This window comes from Bos indicus, chromosome 5 (genome assembly GCF_029378745.1).
Source record: "Bos indicus isolate NIAB-ARS_2022 breed Sahiwal x Tharparkar chromosome 5, NIAB-ARS_B.indTharparkar_mat_pri_1.0, whole genome shotgun sequence".
Taxonomy (NCBI): Eukaryota; Metazoa; Chordata; class Mammalia; order Artiodactyla; family Bovidae; genus Bos; species Bos indicus.
This window is the reverse complement of record NC_091764.1, coordinates 32092786-32100835: the sequence shown is the minus strand read 5'-3', so window position 1 is coordinate 32100835 and position 8050 is coordinate 32092786. Positions and strand designations below refer to the sequence as shown.

General features: G+C 40.5%; 1 pseudogene; it reads right to left on the bottom strand.

Moving 5' to 3' along the window:
• Positions 1-762: 762 nt before the first annotated feature.
• On the bottom strand, positions 763-1651 carry LOC109558704 (bifunctional arginine demethylase and lysyl-hydroxylase JMJD6 pseudogene; annotated as a pseudogene).
• Between the last annotated feature and the right edge of the window lie 6399 nt (positions 1652-8050).

Here is an 8050-nt window from a genome sequence, read left to right as displayed (position 1 = left end):
CCATCATCACATGGGCTCTTCTCTGGATATCTGTGTCCGAATCTCCCCCTTCTTATAAGGACACTAGTCATTAGATAAGGGACCACCCTATCCAGTATGACCTCATCTTAACTTGATTATGTCTGCTAAGACCCTATTTTCAAATAAGGTCACATTCACAGAGAGGTTGCTGGGAGAATAAACACCCAGACTTTTCCCTCTGTTCTGTTTCTCATCTCTAGTCAAATGGTAGAACCCAAATGGAAGCCAGAGGGCAAGAACGCTTATGATGGGGAACCATACACATCATCCTCTGGCCACCAAGCAAGGTGCGGAATAGATTTGTAAGAGTAAAGGGAGCTGTCTAGAACACTGCATATTTATTTAGTGTCATGAATGTTTGGACTGAGGCCTTAGTTTTTCCCTAGAAGTTGTCAAGAGGCTGTTCCTTATCACTTGGGCCTTTTACTTTGCTTCATCAAAGTAATCTTCCTTGATAGCTCAGTTGGTAAAGAATTCGCCTGCAATGCAGGAGACCCTGGTTCTACTATTGGGACAGGAAGATCCCCTGGAGAAGGGATAGGCTACCCACTGCAGTATTCTGGGGCTTCCCTTGTGGCTCAGCTGGTAAAGAATCTGCCTGCAATGCAGGAGACCTGGGTTCAGTCCCTGGGTTGGGAAGATCTCCTGGAGAAGGGAAAGGCTACCCACTCCAGTATTCTGGCCTAGAGAATTCCATGGACTGTATAGTCCATGGGGTTGCAAAGAATCGGACACAGCTGAGCGACTTTCACTTTCACTTTCTTTCAACATTCTAACTTCCATCCTCTACCTCTTCATTGTTGTTGTTTAGTTGCTAAGTCACCAGCCTCCTGGTACAAAGACAGTCTCTCCTGGTTTTTGTAAGATTTCCAAGGGTTTGAATTGGGGTGGCCAGGTTGGAAGCTGCATCCGGGCATAGATGATGTTAAACCCAGGTAATAGCTTCATCTTGGTGGTTCCCTCCTTCTTCATGGGTCACCTTGATGAGTTCTCTGGGCGTGCTGGTAGGGAACAGGCACCAGTGCTTGTGGCCCTGAACTAAGGCATCCCAGGCACTGGTTCCCAGAGGGTCGATGTGGATTCCTGTTCCAGAGCTTGGTGGCCCCATCACAAACCACCTGTAAGGGGGCCTGCGCTTCTCCCCCATGAACTGCAGAAGGTCACTGGTGAAAAACATGGGCACCTTGTAGTCTTCTGAAAGTTTCCTTCTTTGGGGGTGTTCCTCGTAGCTGCTGTCAAAGATGTAAAGGGAGCTGTGATTGTGAGTGCTCTCCATGTACTCGATGTAGTATCCCATCTTCACCTTCACCGAGTACCCGTCCTTGTCCTCACCACACTTGAACTTCTGGTTCTGGTATTTCCTCTTGAGGCGCTCCGTAGTCCACTTCTGCGCGGACTGGCCCTCTTGGGTATTCAGCAGAACCAAGGGCTTGTACGGTCTTTCATATCGCTCCACAAATTCTTCCACCGACAGCTGTAAAGCGTCTGTCCTTTCCACATTGTCCACCACGACCTCTGGGTTCAGCGGGAAGCTCTCACAGTAGTTGTGCCGGGTCCAGTCCAGAGAGTCCTTCCGCTCAGGCTGCGCACTCCGCTTACCTCGGGATGCACTTCTTCTCTTGTGATTCATCCTGCAGGTCATCAGCTGGTTCCGCGACGACCTCAGCGCAGCTCGCTTCCTGCCACCAATACGCCCCCTCCCAGGCTCCAGCAGTGGCACCAAAATCTTAATTTATTTTTAATTGAAGGATAATTGCTTTATAATATTGTGTTGGTTTCTGCCATATATCAACATGAATCAGCCACAGAAATGAAAACTTTTTAACATGAGCTAGAGCAAGGCATCTGAACCGGAGAGATCCTTGTGTGATTTAGAAGATTCTAAATTAGGAGCACACAAATTAGGAGCAGATCGTGCTCCCAGCTCCTACTCCCAGCCTCACAAATTTAGACTCTGCTTTCTGGTATTACCTTGAAGTTAGACCAACAGTATTAAAAAAAAATTGGAGGGAGACATGGCAGAACATCCCAAGCCTGAGGTTGTTTTCTCTAGTCCCTCCTCCAGCTATTCTCAGCCTAAGCAGCTTCTTTCTCACAGAGGACACAGCAGCTTCCATCACTATTCCAAGACAAGTGAGGAGGGAGGTCGGTTGGTTCTGGGGGCTGTATTTAGAAAGGGGAAGTGGGCGTGTATATACCTGACTGGATGCTCACAGAATAGTAGAACTGATGATGCTGCCATCAAATTTTTTGGGGGGAGGATGTTGTTATATTTACATGTTCCTAAAGATGTGTGCTTACATTTTACCCTGAAATGTCTGATTAAGAGAGGCTTGCTATGGTAACCTGAGCTAACAGGGTAATAGGGGGCAATGGAAGTGTGATGGTTAATTTTATGTATCAATTTGACTAGGCCAAAAATACACAGATACTTGGTTAAGTGTTATTTCTAGGTGTGTCAGTGAGGGTGTTTCCAGAAGAGATTATCATTGGAATAAGTATACTGAGTAAAGCAGACTGTTTTTCAATGTGGGTGGGCATCATTCAGTCTGCTGAAGGCCTGAAAAGAATAAAAAGGCAGAGAAAAGGAGAATGTGTGCTCTCTGACTGCTTGAGGTTTGGCATTGGTCTTCTCCTGCCTTTATCCCAGGACTTACATCATTGGTGTCCCAGTTCTCAGGCTTTGGATTTGCACTAGAACTATACCACCAACTTTCCTGGGCCTCCAGCTTGCAGATGGCAGATTGTGGGATTTCACAACTTTCATAATTGTATTAGCCAATTCTTTGTAATAAACCTCTTGAGATATATCTCTTTAACTAGAGTTACTGTGCACTGGAGAAAATGAAATAATCACTTTCATTATTTCACTACTGGACACTGACTCTGAACTGACACAAATTCCAGGAGACCCAAAACGTCACTGTGGTCCACCAGTCAGAATAGGGGCTTATACAGATTAGGTGGTCAATTAAGCTTCAACTCAGATCCATCTCAGAAAGGGCATAGTGGGTCACCAAACCTATTCTGTGGTTATTTCTCCATTTCAAGAACACATGCTCAGCAGTTGGCAGAATCCCCACATTAGTTCCCTGATTTATGGAGTGAAGGCTATTATGGTGGGAAAGGCAAAGCGGAAGCCACTAGAACTGCCTCTTTCTAGAAAAATAGTAAACCCAAAGCAATACCATGCTGCTGGTGGGATTGAAAAGATTAGTGCCACCATCACAGACTTGAAGAATGGAGGAGTGATGAGTCCCACTACATCCCCATTAAACTCATCTGTGTGATCTGTGCAGAAATGTAGATGGGTCTGGGAGAACAAGAGTGATTATCATAAGCCTAGCCAGGAGGTGACTACAACTGCAGCTGCTGTACCAAATGTGGTTTCAATGCTTGACCAAAATAACACATCCCCTGGTACCTGGTATACAGATGTTGCTCTGGCAAATGCTTTTTTCTTGATAACTGTTAGTCAAGACCACCAGAAGTAGTTTGCTTTCAGCTGACAAGGCAAGCAATGCGGTTTCACAGTCCTAATACAGAGATATATCAATTCACCAGCCCTACTTCGTAATTTAGTTTGCAGGGATCTTGATTACCTTTTCTTTCTATTATATATTACACTGCTCCATTACATGGATGTTATTATTGAAAGTTTGTTTTATAATGATAGTAAGGATTTTCTCAGCAATGTGTTTATCATATGATAGTCAAATGGACTGAGTATTCATCATCTGTGAAAAAAAGCCTGTTTTCATGTTTATGCATGAAGTTTTAGAAACCATGGAAATAATATAAGCTCTAAAGACCTAGATGGGACTTGTGGTAAGGAATCTGCCTGCTAAGACAGGAGGAGACATAAGAAACACAGGTTTGATCCCTGGGTCAGGAAGATCCCCTGAAGGAGGAAATGGCAACCCACTCCAGTATTCTTGCCTGAAAAATTCCATTGACAAGAGGAGCCTGGTGGGCTACAGTCCATGGGCTGCAAAGAGTTAGACATGACTTAGCAACTAAACACACACGCACGCGTGCACACACACCACCCTCCCCCCCCCCCTTCACCCTCTTGCTTTTTTGCTTCTGCTGACCTTAGTCCCTAGGGGGCAGCTACCCTTATTAATATTCTCTTCCACATAGAGGTAAATGCGTAAGTGGACTTAGGGCTCTTCCTGGGCAGCCACACTATCTTTTTTTCTCTTTGCAAGCATACCTTGGAGTATAGGTTCCAAAATTTAGAGTTGGGGACCAGGGGAAAGAGAGAGCCTTCATTCAAGGCTTGAGCCTGAGCAACATTTGCTAACTCAGAATTTACAACAAAGTCCTATACTAGGAGTTTTTAGACACTGACTCAACTAATGAACGATTCCCATTCTGTCACTTTTCCTTACTTATGAGTCTAGGATAAGGACAGTCATGAACAGACCCAATGAAATTTCAGAAGGAAGAGCTATATTAAAGTGCCAGGCTAGTTCTATCCTACAAGATTTACCACTCATTCCCCCAAATGAGACCTCCCCACAATTGCATCCCATTTAAAAATTTATCATATTTTCTTTCCATAGCTGGATTTTTTTTTCAAATATTAATAGTAGAAAGGCAAAAATCTAGAGAAAATTTAAATGTATAAAGATAAGTAAACTTGAGATTTAATACTTGAGGAATGTGGTAGTAGTTTCTGACTCCTGTGCTGTTTGACAGAGAAACCAAATCTCTCTTTATAACCCAAGTATCAGTAGTTATTGCGTAAGTGATGGAAAGGGGTCTCGTTAAAAGGAAAAGAGTAGGCAGCAAGCAAAAGAGGTGAAAGCTGAATGGAAGGTGAAAAGTTTTTCTTACAGGAAAGACAGGAGTGAGCAGAAGGGGCAGAGACTTTGTATTGGTATGGACTTCCATTAATGATAAATCACTGCTCATTTATTTCTAGTAAATTCTTGTAATTTTTTTTTCAACTTCAGGTCATTCACTCTGATTTACACCAAATTGAAGTCAGCTCTTGCTTGATGAAAAAAAGCCAGCACAGTGATATAATTATTATATCACTGGATATCATTACCCAGTGATATAATATCTCAACAGGTCTCTTGCTTGAGGCCCTCTTGATTCTGATTGAAAATTTTGCTTCTCCATTCTTTCTGAAAGAAAGTTATACTTAAAGTCTGTACACGTTGTCATATTTAATGGGGCAATTTATCCATCAATCATGGGGCTTCTAGACCACTGTATTCTCCAGAACTTTAAACATTTGGCATTCAGCCTTATGTTTATCGGGTATCTACTATGCCCCGGACACTATTCTAGGTGCAGGAGGTGCAGCAATGGAGATAACAGACATGTCCCTTGCTCTCATGGATTGTAGATTTTAGAGGAAGGGGAAGTTAACTACCGAATCAATAAGTAAACAAATAGGATATTATTCAGATAACAATAAAAAAATACTACTTTATATTGGGTGGTCAGGGAATGACTTGAGACAAAAATGATGTGAAGGGGCAAATATGAAGATTTTGGAACAGAGGATTACAAGCAGAAAGAACAAAAAATGCCAAGCGCTAAGGTAGGAATAAACTTGGTAAGTTCAAGGAAGAGAAAGACTAGTGTGATTGGAGCAGGGCAAGCAAAGCAGAGACAAGTGGTACAGGTGTCCAGAGGACACCAGAGGACAGTTCATGCAGGGAGTGTAGGTCAAGGAAGGAGCTTGAATTTCATTTTACATATACAGGGAACAGAATTTTCTAGAGTAGGATTCATAAGGACTTCATCACAGAAAAAGTCAAATGAAGAAGAAATACAACAGCTGGCAAAGTTATTTCCTTTCTGGTTGAACTTTTCTTTTTGCTTAGATAGCAAGATATCTAAGCAAAGATAGCTTATTGTATGTAGTATCAATTATGAAATAATCTGCTGAGAAAGAATTCTTAAACAAGAACTTAAAAATACATAAAAAATAAGGATTTCTGACCAAAGAATTTTATTGACATTAATTATATAATAACAAAAACATTAACATTCAATGAATGAGAATTTTTCAACATATACTTTTACCCTAACAAAGGGAATTTCCTTATGTAATTATTAAAATATATTCATGAAAAATATATTCTTAAATAAAATCACAAGAATTCCTCATATTCCAGAATACATTCTTTTTGTTCTTTTATTTTTATAATCTTTAATCTTTTCCTTTATTTGCCCCTTGTAGTAGCCAGAGAAGGGGTAAAGAAAACAAAACATTATTTAAAATGCTGTCAGGCAACAAATAGTTTTCAAAACACTTTAAGTAGTATTATAGTTAAAGAGGTAAATTTATTCAAATGATGATTTGGTGAATTGATAATTTGGCCAGCTGGCCATTTGCTCTTGTTGAACTGGCTTTCTACATATTGTTAGTGAATTAACTGAGGCCAATGAGAGAGGTCAAAATTCATGGGAGCCAGAAGACTGTAGTTTGAACACAAGCATCTAATTTTGCTCTCTCCTCTAAACTCTGCAAAAACTACAACAGAGTTTTGTTTTTTTTTTTTTTTTAAAGACATAGACCTACAGAATAAACAAAAAATAAAACACCAGGAGCAATATATTTTGGAAACTGACAGTATACAGATGTGTGGTATCTGATTTTACAGAGTTAAGAAATATAAATTCCAGATTAGTAGCTAGGCAGGGGCATGGGACTGAGAATAAACCGATGAGTAACGCAAACTCGTCTGGAACTGGGAACAAAAGTTAGAACTGGTTGAAAGCTACTTTAAAACCTTTACAATCTTTTCATCCCTTCCCCCAGTGCATACTGTGTGAGATCATCTCTCACACACCATGGCAGTAAATTGGAAGTTTATTCTTTGGAGAGAAGTAGTACTTTGGTCTCAGACATACTATGTCTACTTGAAAGCATTACTATCATACCCGAAATAGGGGAATTAAGGAAACAAGAGTGTCCTAAATAAGATGCCCAGATCTCTTTCCTCACTTAACTCCTAGATGCTGGCAGTTAGGTCTTAAGTCTCCAGGTGGAAGACTGGAAGAGTCTTCTCTGAGCATCAGATTAACCTAAGAGGAAAGGTCTAAACATATTGACAGCAGGGCTTTCTAATCAAGCGTTAGTCACTCAGCCGTGTCCAACACTTGGTGACCCCATGGATTGTAGCCCACTGATCCTCTGTCTATGGAATTCTCCAGGCGAGAATACTGGAGTGGGTTGCCATTCCCTTCTCTAAGGGATCTTCCCGACCCAGGGATTGAATCTGGGTCCCCTGCGTTACAGGCAGACTCTACCATCTGTGCTACTAGGGAAGCCCTTCATAACCAAAGACCCAACCAAATTAAACAATAAAAAAGCTCAAAGTTGACAAGTTCAACCAAAGTACTTGGAATTTCATCCACATTGTAGTCTTCTTCTACTCTAAATATGGACAGGCAACAAAGTATTACCAGGCAAATGAGGAAAACTTTCAAAAAGATGAAGACCAAATCAAACTAATAGAATAAAAGGGCAACGTGGAGAAACATGCAATATGCAGAGAGAAGAAAACCAGAAGTCAACACCTAAAGAGATGAAATGAATCTGGGAAGGAAGTATAAAAAGGAATATTTAGAAAACAAAGAAAGGACTGTTAGAATTAAATATAACATAAATAAAAATTTCGATAGAAGAATTAGAAAATAAAGACATTTCCCAGGAAATAAGGCAAAGAATAAAAAAGGCTATCATGTGGAAAAAACCATTACCATGATAATTAAAAAGGTTTTTTCTTAGAACTGAATAATTTCTTACACTGCATGAATTTTCAGATTGAAGGGCTCAAAATGTTTATATGATAAAGAAAATTAAAAAAAAAACACTGAATTACACTACTGGAGAATTACAGTACACTAGGACAAAGAAAATTCCGTTAAGCTTCTAGATAGACAAATAGAAATATTGAAGAATACAAAGATAGATAAAAGTAATAAGATAAAAAGAATCATAAGTCAAAAAAGGTTTTGTACTTCTCAAGAGTAACTCCAGAATCTAGAAAACAATGGG